Source organism: Scylla paramamosain, chromosome 36, assembly GCF_035594125.1.
Source record: "Scylla paramamosain isolate STU-SP2022 chromosome 36, ASM3559412v1, whole genome shotgun sequence".
In the NCBI taxonomy this organism is placed as follows: Eukaryota; Metazoa; Arthropoda; class Malacostraca; order Decapoda; family Portunidae; genus Scylla; species Scylla paramamosain.
The window spans coordinates 5,996,908-6,011,907 of NC_087186.1; the positions used below are offsets into that span (position 1 = coordinate 5,996,908).

The 15,000-nt window shown below is 43.1% G+C and overlaps 1 protein-coding gene across 13 annotated transcripts in view; it reads left to right on the plus strand.

Annotated features, from left to right (window-relative positions):
- The window catches only part of LOC135090744 (nitric oxide synthase-like protein), a 158,033-nt gene that overhangs the window by 60,685 nt on the left and 82,348 nt on the right, over positions 1–15,000 (plus strand). For 9 of the 13 annotated variants that reach the window (XM_063987765.1, XM_063987764.1, XM_063987771.1 and 6 more), the window contains exon 2: positions 3,633–3,710. The gene's annotated coding sequence lies outside the window, so the exon portion shown is untranslated. The remainder of the gene's footprint in view (positions 1–3,632; positions 3,711–15,000) is intronic. The other 4 variants (XM_063987770.1, XM_063987768.1, XM_063987767.1 and 1 more) reach the window with 1 other exon arrangement.

Consider the following 15,000-nt stretch of genomic DNA (forward strand, 5'->3'; position numbering starts at 1 on the left):
TGAGTTGATATTGAGTGTATTAGGTGGATTATTATTGTTTTTGTTGTTGTTGTTGTTGTTGTTGGTGGTGGTGGTGGTGGTAGTGGTGGTGGTTATAGTAGTGGTGGTGATGCTGATGGTGTTATTTTTGTGGTGTTTCTTGTACATGCGTGTTAGTGGTGGTGGTGATGATTGTTGTTGTTGTTATTGTTGTCGTTGTTGTTGTTGGTTTTACTGGCGCTCTTTCTACTACTACTACTACTACTACTACTACTATCACCACCAGTACCTTTACTACTGCACTATATTTTCTAACCTAGAGAGAGAGAGAGAGAGAGAGAGAGAGAGAGAGAGAGAGAGAGAGAGAGAGTCGTTTGGACGAGATTCGAGATTCTTTTATTGGGTTCGACTCTCATTGGGAACACAAACATGACCAAACAAGTTTTGTCTCAAGTACTCTCTCTCTCTCTCTCTCTCTCTCTCTCTCTCTCTCTCTCTCTCTCTCTCTCTCTCTCTCTCTCTCTCTCTCTAACTGAATAATTACTCTAAATGATAAAATAAAAAATAGAAGAAAACATTTGTAACTATTTGCGAGAGAGAGAGAGAGAGAGAGAGAGAGAGAGAGAGAGAGAGAGAGAGAGAGAGAGAGAGAGAGAGAGAGCGCCTAGTAAACTGTCTAAGTACTCTTGAGTTTAAATGATTAATTATGGCTGAGCTGTGTAAACTTAACTATAAAAGACAACAAGAGGCTTAAGAGAGAGAGAGAGAGAGAGAGAGAGAGAGAGAGAGAGAGAGAGAGAGAGAGAGAGAGAGAGAGAGAGAGGTAAATTAACTATTACTCAACAAAAAAAAATAAATAAAAATGCTTGTACTTCATTTTACTAGATTCTTGTCACGTGTCTTGTGTTGTTTGGCCTTTTGTTGCACCTTTTTACACCTGTCACACCTGTCACACTTTTCTCTCACGCTGTCCACGCTTGCTTCACTCATTTGACACCCTCACATCATGCCAACCTCCTCTTGTCTTCCTTTCATTCCCTCATTACTTTCCACGCCTTTCATTTCCTCCTCTTCATTAATTTCCACGTTTCTTTCACCCACGATTTTTTTTTACCTACCTAATTTTTTAAAAGTATGTCTCATTACATCTTTCTTTTTTTTTGTCACTTCTCTGTTCGTATATTTCCTTTTTTTTTACTTTCCCCTTTTCTTTTATTTCTCACTTTCATATTTTTCTACATAATTCGTATAATCTTTGTACATCTTTTTCACCTTTTTTTTTACACCTTCCTCGCGTCTTCATATCCTTCCACACTTCATATTTGCCTTAACCTTATTATTTTCTACTCCTTTTTACTCCTTTTCCACCTTTGTTGAACTTTCCTCGTATTTTCTTTCCCCTCCACACTCTTCATTTCACTTACATCTTTCTTACTTACTTACTTCCTATACTTTATTCACGTCTACCACAACTTTATCACTTTCTGCATCTTTTTCACCCCTTTCTCCTCTCTTCATTACCTTCCTTACATACTGTTTATATTTTCCCACTTTTTTTTTTGTCACCTTTTCCACACCTCGCATCATCGCTTTTGAATCTTGCACACCTCACCTTTCTCATTTTACACGCCATGTTTAACGCAAAGATTTCTATTTGGTACACCTTTCCTTAATTACTAATCACCCTGAGACATCTTTATTTGTTCTGCAGCCACTTCCAATCGTTAAACTGGGTAGCAATTGCAAAAAACGTATGCCTTTTCGCCCCCTACTTTCTTGCTTATAAAGATTCCTTGTATTACTTCTGGTGCTGTTAACTGATTCGTATAGCAGTGAAAGGGTTACCTCATACACTTTTCACATCTTTTAATCCTTTGACTGTGATGCACAACAATTCACTACACTTAAAAAAAAAATACAATGTACAAATTGTTTACGTATCAACAGGGATATAAAAAGAAGTAGGATTAAGACTGTATTTTGTAGTTTCTCGCCAGTTTAATGTTTTGAGGTGTCTCAGTAAGAGCACAAGGTACAGTGGTTAGTAATGAGTTTGGTGCAAGTTTGTTCCCCTGGCGTGTTCCATCTGTCCGCCTCGCCGTGTTCTGTTTTTAGCGGGCCTTGTTGAAGGTTAATCCATCTTAGAGAGAGAGAGAGAGAGAGAGAGAGAGAGAGAGAGAGAGAGAGAGAGAGAGACCGGAGGCATTTCATCCTTTCTCAAAAACCTATTACATCAAGGAGGGAGAGGAAGAGATGGGGGGAAGAGGCGGGGGCAGGATGAAGCAATTAGGTGTTTACGTCAACAAGTTTATGAGCTGAAGGTCAGGAGAGGTCAGGGGTCACGTGATGGCCTTAAGGGGGCTGGATAAAAGGTTACGTGATGGGCAGCATTTAAGGGCGGAAGTGCATTGTGTTTGGATGGTACTGTCACCCTCCCCTGACCCTAGTAGCCACCTGAGGACACGCTGACATGGTAACACTGGAGCTAGGTAACCATCTCACCCGCTGATTGGTTCACATATTTGTCTTGTTGTATAACGTGTATATTGACGTCACATTCCTGCTCTGTTTAGTCGTGATGTGTTTGATTGTATTTATAGTTCATAGTATCATAGTTGTGAGTCGCTGTTGTGTGTATTGCAGTGTAAGTATTCAGAGTTGTTGTTCGTAAGTCCGTGTTACGTACAATCGTGGCCAAAAGTTTGTTCACGTGCCGTATTATTTTTACTAATTTCACAGTTTTGTCTCAACCGTAAGTCCTCCGTTGTGCTGCCTGTCACCTTGCAACACCTGCGGAGTGGAAGGTTCCCAGATTAGTGGACGTGAGACTGAAAATACACGCAGAATACAGTGGAAGTGAGAGCGTCAGGTTACAACACTTCTAACCAAGACTGTACAGTAACGAAACTTAACGTATATAACACGGTGTGGCCTTCCGTAAATGTAACAGTCTGTGTGTGTGTGTGTGTGTGTGTAATGGCTCCGAGGATGTGTTGCGTTAGGATGTTGGGGAGAGGGACAGGAAGCGGACTTATAAGAACTACAGTAATCAGTGGTGTAACCGTGTCCCTGTGTCTCTCAGCCAGCAGGTATTTTCCAGGTACATGTTTATTAATGGAGATCTTTTAACTATACCCTAATTCAACTCAGCTTATCTGTCACTGCTACGCCTCACGTCACCAGTGTCGCGTTGAGGAAAGCAGCGTTCGTGTGTGTGTTGCTTCACACTCACTGGTTCATTCACTGTTTCAGGTTAATTGCTTCAGACTCATTGTTTCAGATGTACTGGTTAAGACTTATTGCCCATTTTTTTCAGTTTTAAAGAAAAGTTGGGTGATGAGAAAACAAGAGAGTACAAATAACAAAAGCAGGGAATTCATTAGTTGAAGATGTATATGCTCGTATTTATTGCCTCATTCACTGCAGATTTAAATGGTTCAGATTCACTGCTTCAGAATATTTTTCCTTATATTTACTATTTCAGACCATTAGTTCAAGATGCACTGGCTCATATTGCCTCAGATTCACTGCTTCAGATTCACTGCTTCAGATTCACTGCTTCAGATATCACAAGTAGTGGCAGGGAGTGTGGCGGAGGTGTTCAGTGTATCTTGGCGGTGAGGTGCTGACGTGTAACAATTCTCTCTTTCCAGCAGGGCGGCGACCGGAACCCTTCTGAGCAACGATAGCCTGTGAAAAACCCACGGAAGCCCTCCCGCGGCCACACAGAAGTATGTATCATTGCCACTACCGCCCTTGCCCTTCATACAAACCCCTATACATGTATATTCACCGTTCCACTTAGCTTATGCTCCACATCCCCCCTCTCCTACTCTACATATCCCCCGTTAAGTGCTAAGTTAGCCGTACACGTGTAAACTGCAACGCAACTTTCCGTGGGAGGCGGTGTGAGGGAGTGTATGGGAAGCAGAGGAGGGAGGTGTAAGGTGGAGGTGTTGAGGAAAGGAAGGAGAAGAGTAAGGAGTGAAGAGGTAAGAAGTTAGCTTAGTCATTTATTTATTTATTTATCAATTATTGTTTGGTTTTTTCGTTAGAGGTTTTCAAATCATTCGTCTTCAAATTACTGTTCTCCCTTTAACCCTTTCACTGCGATACGAAACAGTTAACAACACCAGAAGCAAAGCACAAAATCTTTATAAGCATGTACAAGAAAGGGATGAAAAGAATGGATTTTTACAACCTCTACCAAGTTTAAAGGTTGGATGTGGCTATAGAGCAAGCAGAGATGTCGAAGAGTGCCAAAGGGTTAATACGTCTACGTCGCTTCTCGCTTGTCTGTTTTTCTTCATTGTTGCCAGTGTTTCCTCCATTGCATTAATACTTGATGTTCAACGTCTTCCCTTACTCCCAACACCTACTTGTCTACCTTCATTGTCTCTATAAACCTTCTCTTTGATCTTCCGTGTATCTTCCTTTATTGCATTACAATTTTGTCTTCTACGCCTTCATACTCCCATCACCTGCTTCTATAGACCTCTTTAATCTACTTTATTTTATCACTTCTATATCATCTACGTCTTTTTCTTACACCACCTGCTTGTCTTCAATACTTTCGCTCTTTCTCTCCATCCTGCGCGGTGGGTCCTCTCCTGCATCCTCCCCACGTACCCTTCATCTCTCATCTCACCACCTCACCGCCGCACTCTCAGCAGCGCACCATCGCCACTCGCCACTGCAGGGAAGAATCACCTTAAGTCCGAGAATGAGTGGTTCCGTTTTTTACACGAGGGAATGGGTTGTCTGATACAAAATAAACAAAGGACAACTTCCGTGATGTTTACAGATTCTGTTCCTACCCATCCTGACCTACCCATGGGTACACTACTAACTTGTACATGCTTGGAGGTGTGAAGAAGCAGGTGAGGAATTTAAGTAGGAAGCAGAAGTTCAGTAGGTGAGGGAGGGATAATGGCGGCAACAGCAGAGCGAGGCAGACAGACACTATTAGCATGTTAGCGATAACACTACCTGGTGCCTTGCTAAACCTAGCGATAACACTACCTGGTGCCTTGCTAAACCATCACTAAAAATCGTGAGCGGGCGCACACACACACACACACACACAAAAAAAAAAAAAAAAAAAAAACTGTCAGTAGAGAATGTTAGAGGGAAGAAAGAGGCAGAGTATTGGTTTTGGTTCAATATCCTTGCTTGTCTTATTTCTGCCCGGTGACGCGGAATAAGCCTTCTGGTCATTCCAACACTAACTCTTGTCGAGGTGCTAGTTGCTGGGTATCACATAATTGATAGTCTTGAGAGAGTTTTCATGGGAGACAAGACAGGAAACTGAAGGTGGGGGAGCCGGGGGTATGAGTTTTCAAGGGAAATAACACCGGAAACACCAGGTGGGGCCAGGCGAGGCACAGCATTCTGAAGTGTTTCGGCTTCTTATCTCGAATACATTGACGAAGCTGAAGTGGAAGGTGGTGGAGTTTTTCAGGGAGTGTTTTTGTGATTTTACCGACAGTTCAACAATCAATGCATCAGTGAAAAAATGAGAACCTAACTAATCCTCTGTGGCCTTTGAAATCATTCTTAACGAGAGAGCAAAGCATGTAGTGAGGAGAAGCGAGGCGAGGACTGTGTGTTAGCAAGTGGTGGTGCCTCCCTGTGGTGCCTCCCTGTGGTGCCTCCCTGTGGTGCCTCCCTGGTCTCGCTTACCATTCACCGCCAGGCAACTCAAGCGCCATAAATCCACAGCGAGCAGGCGAGGCTACGAATAAGCGATGGGAGGTGTTTTCCAATCTCCCGAGGGCGTGGCAGCAATCTGGCCAGTCAGCTTTGAGGTGTTGCTACTGGTTCTTTTCGCAAGATTCACGTGCGTGTTGCGCCAATATAGAACGAGTCTTATTCTGTGCAGTAACACGATTGCCTTACTCGAATGTGAACTAATGACCAAACTTGTTCTAACACATAATTTGTCTTTTCTTCTATTCAGTAACACAATTTCCTTACTCGAATGTGAACTGATGACCAAACCTGATGCTGTAACTCATAATTAGTGTATTCTATTTGTAAAACACTTTCCTTACTGATGATCTACCTTCATGCTTCAATACAGAACTAGTATTTTTTTTTCTATCCAGTAACACAATTTCCTTACTCAAATGCGAACTAATGACCTCCTGCCTTAATGCTCCGGGAGATGATGCTAGCAGGATTACGAGGCTGTTCACCCATTCCCCCTTTTACGCTCGTCTTTAGGTAACATTCAGATCATTATAAAAATTAATTGTATGTACTCTTAAAAAAAAAAAATAGAGGGAATGAGAGGATAGTTTTGTTTTTTCTAGGCTGCAGATCTAGTAGAGACTGAAATGGGCGTCTTAAGGTGATTATGAGGACAACTGTAGAGTGCTGAATGGACTGAATATGTTAAATTAAAGCTCATTCTTAAACGCTTTGCTCTCTCTCTCTCTCTCTCTCTCTCTCTCTCTCTCTCTCTCTCTCTCTCTCTCTCTCTCTCTCTCTCTCTCCAAAGGCTGCGGAGGTGATTAGTCCTGTACTGATAAGTGTTTTCCGCATTGATGGTGCCAAATCCTTATATTTTTATAATTGGAATAATACAAGACAGCTTTGCGCCTTGTTAAACTATGACTAGAGCCATGAAAACCTCTGTACGCTCACCTCAAACTACCACTATCATAAAAAAAACATTGTGCCTTCTTTAACTATCTCAAGCATCATAAAAAAACAGCTTTGCGTCTTGATAAATTCACAAGCATCATACAAAAAAACATTCCATATTGTTAAACTTCCACAAGACCAAATAAAAAACACGTTAAACTTTCACAAGACCAAATAAAAAACACCTTTGCAGCTTGTTAGACTATCGCTCGCATCATGAAAGCCCTCCTGAAAACACCAGTTACCGTAACTTCCACTTCCACTGTCGAATATTAAAGGGAAGAGAGAGAAAGACGAAGAGGTGATCAGCAATATTGCCTTTAGTGCAGGAATACCCTTGGTTGCGTAGTGAACTGCCGGGTGATGCAAAGCCAAGTCTTGTAATCATTCCAACTCGGTAACTCTTGTCGAGGCGTTGGAATGGTGCGTGTAGCGATGCGTGGGACGTGACGCCGCTGTATGTTTGAGAGGAGAGAGAGAGTGAGAGGGAGAGGGGGATGAGAGGAAAGGTGAACATTGCACTTGGGAATCAAAGGAAGAATGAGAGCAGAGATGAGCCGGATGCTACACTTGACTGTTTGTTTGCCCTTCACCCTTTACCTTTACTCTGCGTGTGTGTGTGTGTGTATGTGTGTGCGTGTGTGTCGGGGGAGAGAGAGAGAGAGAGAGAGAGAGAGAGAGAGAGAGAGAGAGAGAGAGAGAGAGAGAGAGAGAGAGAGAGAGAGAGAGTCGTGAAAGTAGACTGAAAAGAGTAAACTAACACGCAAGGAAAAGGAAGAAGAGAGAAGTGAAGAATCTCTACAGTGAACAAGAACTCGAGGGTTGGGGGAAAGGTAGGCAGGAGGAGAGAAGTAGATGGAGAGATAAGAAGAGATAAAAAAAAAAGTAAATAGATCAAGGAAAAAAATAGTCGGGAGGAAAAAAAGTAGATGAGGGAGAAAAAAAAGGTAAATCGAAAGACAAGAAGAAAAAAGAAGAAAGAAGAGGAAAGTAATTGGAGAGATAAACAAAACAAAAAAAAAAATAGTTGGAGACAAAAAAAAAGGAGAAAATGAGATGAAGTGATAAAAAGGTAAGAATTAGAAGGAGAAAAGTAGATGGTGATAAGAAGGAAAGGGAAGGGAAAGGATTAAGAGGCGTCTATATCTTCGGATCCTCTAATTGCGTTGCTGAGTAAGGCTGCGATCCTGTCTTAGTGCTGGATCCGCCTTGTCCCGCACGTCTACCAGGGATTCACAGGATTGGAGGCTTAGTCAGAATTCTAGCATTGGATTGGCGGCTTGTGTGGGGGAGGGAAGGGGTATGGGGTAATGGGTGATGGGTTTTAATTCTGTGTGTGTGTGGGTTTTAATTCTGTGTGTGTGTGTGTGTGTGTATGTGTGTTTCGGTTTCTTGATTTTTGTTTTTTTTTGGTCCTGATTTGTATGTGATGGGTTTTGTCTTTTATATGTTTGTCTTTTTCTCTCTGTTTTCTTGATTTTTGTTCGTTTTCCATAATTGTTCTGTCCTTTTATTTCCTTTCAGCTTTTTTCTTTTCTTTTATCATTTTTTTCCTTTCCTTCTTTGTTTTTTTCTTGCTTTCATTTTTTTTTGTTATTTTCTCTCTCTCTCTCTCTCTCTCTCTCTCTCTCTCTCTCTCTCTCTCTCTCTCTCTCTCTCTCTCTCTCTCTCTCTCTCTCTCTCTCTCCTCTCCTCTCTTCACCTCTCCCCCTTTCCTCTCCTCTCCTCTCTTCACCTCTCCCCCTTTCCCCTCCTCTTCCCTCCCTAACTCTCCACTCCTCATACTCTCACCCCCCAACCCATCTATCAATCTCCAGTTCTTTCTACCAATCTATCTGTCCATCCGTCTGTTGTATACACGCGCTTCCCTCTTCCCCTCCCTCTCTCTCTCTCTTCCAATCTGTCTGCGTCTGTCCTCGTGTCTGTCCACTAAGGCGAATACTTTTATTGTTTTCACACAAGTTTCGCCTTTCCTATAAAAACAAAAGGAGAGGGAGAAGACACATTCCAACAGCAGTATAATTTCTGAAGACTGTGATCTTTCTCCTGTCCTGAAGGTCTCTCGAAATATAGAGGAGGAGGAGGTAGGGAGGGTGGTGGTGGGAGGAGGGGAGGAAGGGAGGGAGAGAGAGGGGAGAGGGAAGGTGGTAGAACGGAGGGATGGGGGAGGAGGTAGGGAGGGTGGTGGTTGGAGGAGGGGAGGGAGGGAGGGAGAGGGGAGAGGGGAGAGGGAAGGTGGTAGAACGGAGGGATGGGGGAGGAGGTAGGGAGGGTGGTGGTGGGAGGAAGGGAGGGAGGGAGAGGGGAGAGGGGAGAGGAAAGGTGGTAGAAAGGAGGGATGGGGGAGTGTAAGAGAGAGGGAGGAAGGGAGGGTTAGGATGGAAGGGTGAGAAAAGGGAGGGAGGGAGAGGGTAAGGAATGGTGGGAGGAAGGGAAGAGATGAAGGAAGGGTGAGTGAAGGCAGGAAGGGGAGAAAGGAAGGGTAATAGAAGGGAGGGAGGGAAAGGCAAGAAGAAGAAGAAGAAGAAGAAGAAGAAGAAGAAGAAGAAGAGGAAGGAAGGATGGTAGAAGGAACAGAGGGAGGGAAAGTTTAAAAGAGAGAGAATAATAAGAAGAAGAGGAAGAAGGGTGATAAAAGAAAGGAATGGATGGAAAATGTAAGAGGGGAGGAAGAATAAAGCTTTGATCAAAACGAGAGAAAAGTGAGGAAAGTGAGAAAGAATAGGCAATGAAGGAGGAGATAAATGAGAGAGAGAGAGAGAGAGAGAGAGAGAGAGAGAGAGAGAGAGAGAGAGAGAGAGAGGAAAAGAGAAATGTATAAGATGAAAGGAAGGAGTAAAAGGAAATCCACAAGAAAATGAAAGAGACGAATAGAGATGAACACATAGGAAAGAATTTACTGTTTATTTAATGCTGAGAGAGAGAGAGAGAGAGAGAGAGAGAGAGAGAGAGAGAGAGAGAGAGAGAGAGAGAGAGAGAGAGAGAGAGAGAGAGAGAAAAATTTGCCACTAGTTCGGTAATACAGTAAACACCCCGCATGTTATTTACCTTATATATTTATTTAGTTACTTTGTGTTAGCTTAGTAGATTTATTAGAAGCTTAACATTTTTTTTTCTTTTTGATTAATTTGATTTTTCTTTGTACTTATTTCTTTTTTTCTTTGTCGTAACTGTGAAAATATTGTAAAGGTTATGATTCAATTATTCATTTTTATTAAGAGGATTTTATTGTTTGTGAAAAGGTGAACTGTGTGTGTGTGTGTGTGTGTGTTCGTTCCTTTTACGATGATGAAAGAGAAAATGCATCCGGTGAAACAACAGGAATTTAGAGATTTTTTTTCTTCTTTTAAGGGCAAAGGTTAACAGAGTGAGTGAGTGAGTGAGTGAGTGAGTGAGTGAGTGAGAGGCGATTGGCGAGTGAGTAAAAGATTCGTGAGTCGGTAATAGGAGTTGGTTAATGATTGAAACGAGAGGGAATAGAACGGTTGAAAGGATTGGAGTGAATGAATGGATAGACTGAATGGAAGATTGAGTGAGGGAATGACTTAAGTGAAGGATTGGGTGGGTGAGGATTAAGATGAAGGAAGGATTGAAACATTTAGAGGATTTAAAATGAATGAAGGAGTGAATGAGGGATAAGGATGAATGAAGAGCGATAGACAGCATGGCAGACTGCAGTGAATGAAGGATTAGAAAAAGGATTGGATAAGTGAAGGATTGAAGTCAGTGAGAAGTTAATATGAAGGATTAAAATAACAGATCATCATAGTGTGGGGAAATAGAATTGAAGAGAATGATTTATGTCGTTTGGGTATTCAACATGTCAGTCAGTCAGTCAGTCGGTTAGTAAGTTAGTCAGTCAGTCAGTCAGTCAGTCAGTCAGTCAGTCACAAACAACAACATCTCTTTAGTTTGTATAGTTTGTGTCCTACGAGTATTACTTCAAACTGTATTTTGTCGTTTACGCACACACACCCACCCACCCACACACACCCACCCACCCACCCACACACACCAACCCACCCACTATACCCCCAACCCCCTCAACCGTACCTGTACACACAACACATTGACCCATCCACCAACCTCCCCCCACCCAACCCATCCATCCCCCAACCCATCCCCCCACACACAGCCCCCTCCACAATCACACCACTCCCTTTAATGATCAACAAATGGAGTAGCGTGCCTCACAGATAGCGTGGCGCCGCATTACAGCCTCGCCAGGTGCAGCTCGTTTACCTGGTCGGGACTCTCTTAATTAAAGCCCACGAGCTCCCCGGCCACAGGTATCCGGCCCTCACTGTGTATGGTTACCTGATTATCATCCCAACTCATTAGCACCTGTACGATTGCGGTGTGGCAGATTATTATTATTATTATTATTATTATTATTATTATTATTATTATTATTATTATTGTTATTATTATAGTAGTTATTGTGGTTATTATTGTTATAAGTGAGGATTCATTTTGATTAGTTTCTAAAAAGTAGTAGTTGCAGTAGTATTAGTAGTATTAGTAGTAGTAGTAGTGGTGGTGGTAATATTGGTAGTAGTACTGTAGTCATTGATACCGTGCTAAAAGTGGTGGTAGTAGTAGTAATAGTTGTTGTTGTAGTAGTATTATAGTAGCTGTTTATAGTAGTAATAGCAGTATCACTAGTAGCAATATAATAATGTAGGAATAGTATTAGTATTATTATTAGTAGTAGTGTATAAGTAGACCCATTAAAAGTCACGTATTAAGAGCCATTCACTTCTATGACGAATATTAATTGTGCTGAATTTAATTAGCATCAGTATGAAGCAATGAACAGCACTTGTACCACACACACACACACACACACACACACACACACACACACACACACACACACACACACGTGGACACGACGCCACAAAATGTATGTTAATGGATGTAATGGTATTCATTCTGCGCGTTTTAGGTATGGAAGAGGGAAGTGATGGTAAGAGGGAGGGAAGGGAAGGGAAGGAGGAAGGGAAGAAGGGAGGGAGAGGGAGGAGGGGAAGAAGACACTGCACGGGTGAAGGAGGAAAATTGTGAAATGCAGAATAGGACTCTCTCTCTCTCTCTCTCTCTCTCTCTCTCTCTCTCTCTCTCTCTCTCTAAGTGTAATAAGGAATAGAGTTGTACGAATGAAAGACAAGAGATCAAGAACTAATACGAGAAAGAGAGAGAGAGAGAGAGAGAGAGAGAGAGAGAGAGAGAGAGAGAGAGAGAGAGAGAGAGAGAGAGAGAGAGAGAGAGAGAGAGAGAGAGAGAGAGAGAGAGAGAGAGAGAGAGAGAGAGAGAGAGAGAGAGAGAGAGAGAGAGAGAGAGAGAGAGAGAGAGAGAGAGAGAGAGAGAGAGAGAGAGAGAGAGAGAGAGAGAGAGAGAGAGAGAGAGAGAGAGAGAGAGAGAGAGAGAGAGAGAGAGAGAGAGAGAGAGAGAGAGAGAGAGAGAGAGAGAGAGAGAGAGAGAGAGAGAGAGAGAGAGAGAGAGAGAGAGAGAGAGAGAGAGAGAGAGAGAGAGAGAGAGAGAGAGAGAGAGAGAGAGAGAGAGAGAGAGAGAGAGAGAGAGAGAGAGAGAGAGAGAGTAGGGAGGGCGGACCATCACCGTGCGTATGGAAATGGCTACACGTCAGGGAATGGGACAAAAGCAGGAACTTATTAACCACATCCCACAAGCCATCTGCCTCGCCGCTGGGTGCTCGGGCTCCCCATCAACCCGCGCCCTTGTGCCCAGCTGCGTGTGACGGGGTGACTGGGTGGTGGTGGTGGTGGTGATAGTGGTGGTGTTTTTGTTGCGTAGGTCTGTGTGTGTGTGTGTGTGTGCGCGTGTGTGTGTAGATATTGACACACACACACACACACACACGCACTTAGAGAGAGAGAGAGAAACATGCACATACAATCTCATCTTCTATCCTCACGAGTCTTTCCACACACACACACACACACACACACACACACACACACACACACACACACAAGTAACTCGCCTATTACAGGTAAGAATATAGCAACCTGTTGTTTCTCACCTGTGTTGTAATCTAATGAAGCTGCGTTCATTAACCTGCCTTGCATTACCTGTGTCGCAATGTGTGTGTGTGTGTGTGTGTGTGTGTGTGTGGCTAAGCAGACAGCAATACGTTACGTTTAAACAGTCATAGTTGCGTTCATTAGCAGGTGTGGGATGCAGCTGTGTGGTGTGTGTGGGGACAGGTGTGGTGGCTATCTTGGGGACTTAGTATGGAGATGCAGGTGTGAGAATTGTGGTAGTAGTGGTGGTGGTGGTAGTCCTGATGGTAGTAGTAGTAGTAGTGGTAGTTTCAAGACTTCTCAAATCTTGAATAACATTTTTAACTACACTTTTTTCAGCCTTTTTATTTCCCAGTGCCAGCCAGTCTCCTCTTACGTAATTGTAGTAGAAGTAGTAGTAGTAGTAGCAGCAGCGATAGTAACGTTAAGGGCGATAGTGTTGGCTTTAATAACGACAGAAATGCTTCATGTACTGTGTGGGCGGTCAGGGGAAAAAAAAATATATTGCGGTGCCAAAGTAAAAGAGAGAGAGAGAGAGAGAGAGAGAGAGAGAGAGAGAGAGAGAGAGAGAGAGAGAGAGAGAGAGAGAGAGAGAGAGATTAAATTACGTATAACTACATTTTAATATCAATAACAAAAACATCCACACACACACACATATACTTTTATTAATCACATCAATTTTACACACTACAGTTCAACTACAACCTTAAAACTAAACATGATAATCCCAATGCACACCACACACACACACACACACACACACACACACACACACACACACACACACACACACACACACACACACACACACACACACACACACACACACGTCAACTAGATCCCAGACTGAGGCGCGTAAGTTGAGGCGAGAGCTGAGGGACGAAATACAAGACCCCTGTATAAGTGATGAGACGAGGCGAGGGAAGGAGAGACGAGGTGAGGCGAGGCGAGACGTGCGTACGAGGGTGTATGAATAATAAGAATGGAGTCTGATCCGTTTTAAAGGAGTCCCGTGGCATCTCAATACATTACTGGGAGTACTCGATCGGGATGGCTTGTGTTGAAAGGACCGCCCCAATTGAGTATAGAGAATTTATGGGTTTGATCTATTTGCTTTATGTCTTGTATTTTATCTTCCTCTGTACTGTTTTGTCCTTTCATTTCCTTCCAGTGTATGTTGTACCAGCCGTCTTCTGTCTTTTTTTCCTGTCTTCTGTGCATTTCTTTCTTTCTTGCCTTCTGTCCCTTCCTCGTCACTGGCATTGCTGTATTTTCTCCTCTCTGTCCTTTGCCTGTCTGTCATGTACCATTGTTTTTGCCTTCTGTTCTCTTTTTCTCTTCCTGTCTCTTCCTTATCACTGCTGTATCTTCTCTCTCTCCTCTTTCATTTCTCTGTTCCGTCTGTTCCATTCCTGTGTATTTTTTTTCTCCTTTCCCTGTCCTTTTTTTTTACTATTTCTGTACATTCTCTGCCTTCTCGATCCTTTCCTGTATCTCTGTCTTCCCTTTGCGTTCTGTCTTCTGTACAATTGTCGCTCCTTCCTGTCTTCTGTTCTTTCCCTGTTCCTTCTCTGTCTTTCCTATACCTTCTCTGTTCCTTCTGTTCCTTCCTTGTGTTCCATCTCGTTTACTCTTTGCCATTTGTATCATTGTTGTTCTTTGCTAATTTTGTCCTCTCCTGGCCTTTCTATACCTTGCCTTCCCCGCCATGCCCTCCCTGCCTTGCCCAACCCGCCATGCCTTCCCCACCTTCCCTCTACACGCCCCGCCCCGCCACCACCCCTTCTGTAATATATGCGGTGTAATGTCACAGTTTGGCGGTGTTCATATTGTGGGAATCTTAAAGGCCGTAAATTTTCTCCCAAGGTATGGTTGGGTTTACCTAAGAGAGAGAGAGAGAGAGAGAGAGAGAGAGAGAGAGAGAGAGAGAGAGAGAGAGAGAGAGAGAGAGAGAGAGAGAGGGTGGGGGAAGAGAGTAATACTGAAAATTGTCACCTTAAAGCAATTCTCTCTCTCTCTCTCTCTCTCTCTCTCTCTCTCTCTCTCTCTCTCTCTCTCTCTCTCTCTCTCTCTCTCTCTCTCTGACACACTCGTTCTATCATCATTCACACACACACACACTCATCATCATCATCATCATCATCATCAGAATTTACACCACCACCACCACCACCACCACCACCACCACCTCCCTGTCTTATCTCCATCATATCATCATCTTAATAACAAGAGTAAAGAATTATAATGTCATCACTTATAGCAGTTTACGGAAGTTGTGCAGCGTAAACAAATCACTTGCGAAGAGGAGGAGGGGGAGGAGGAGGGA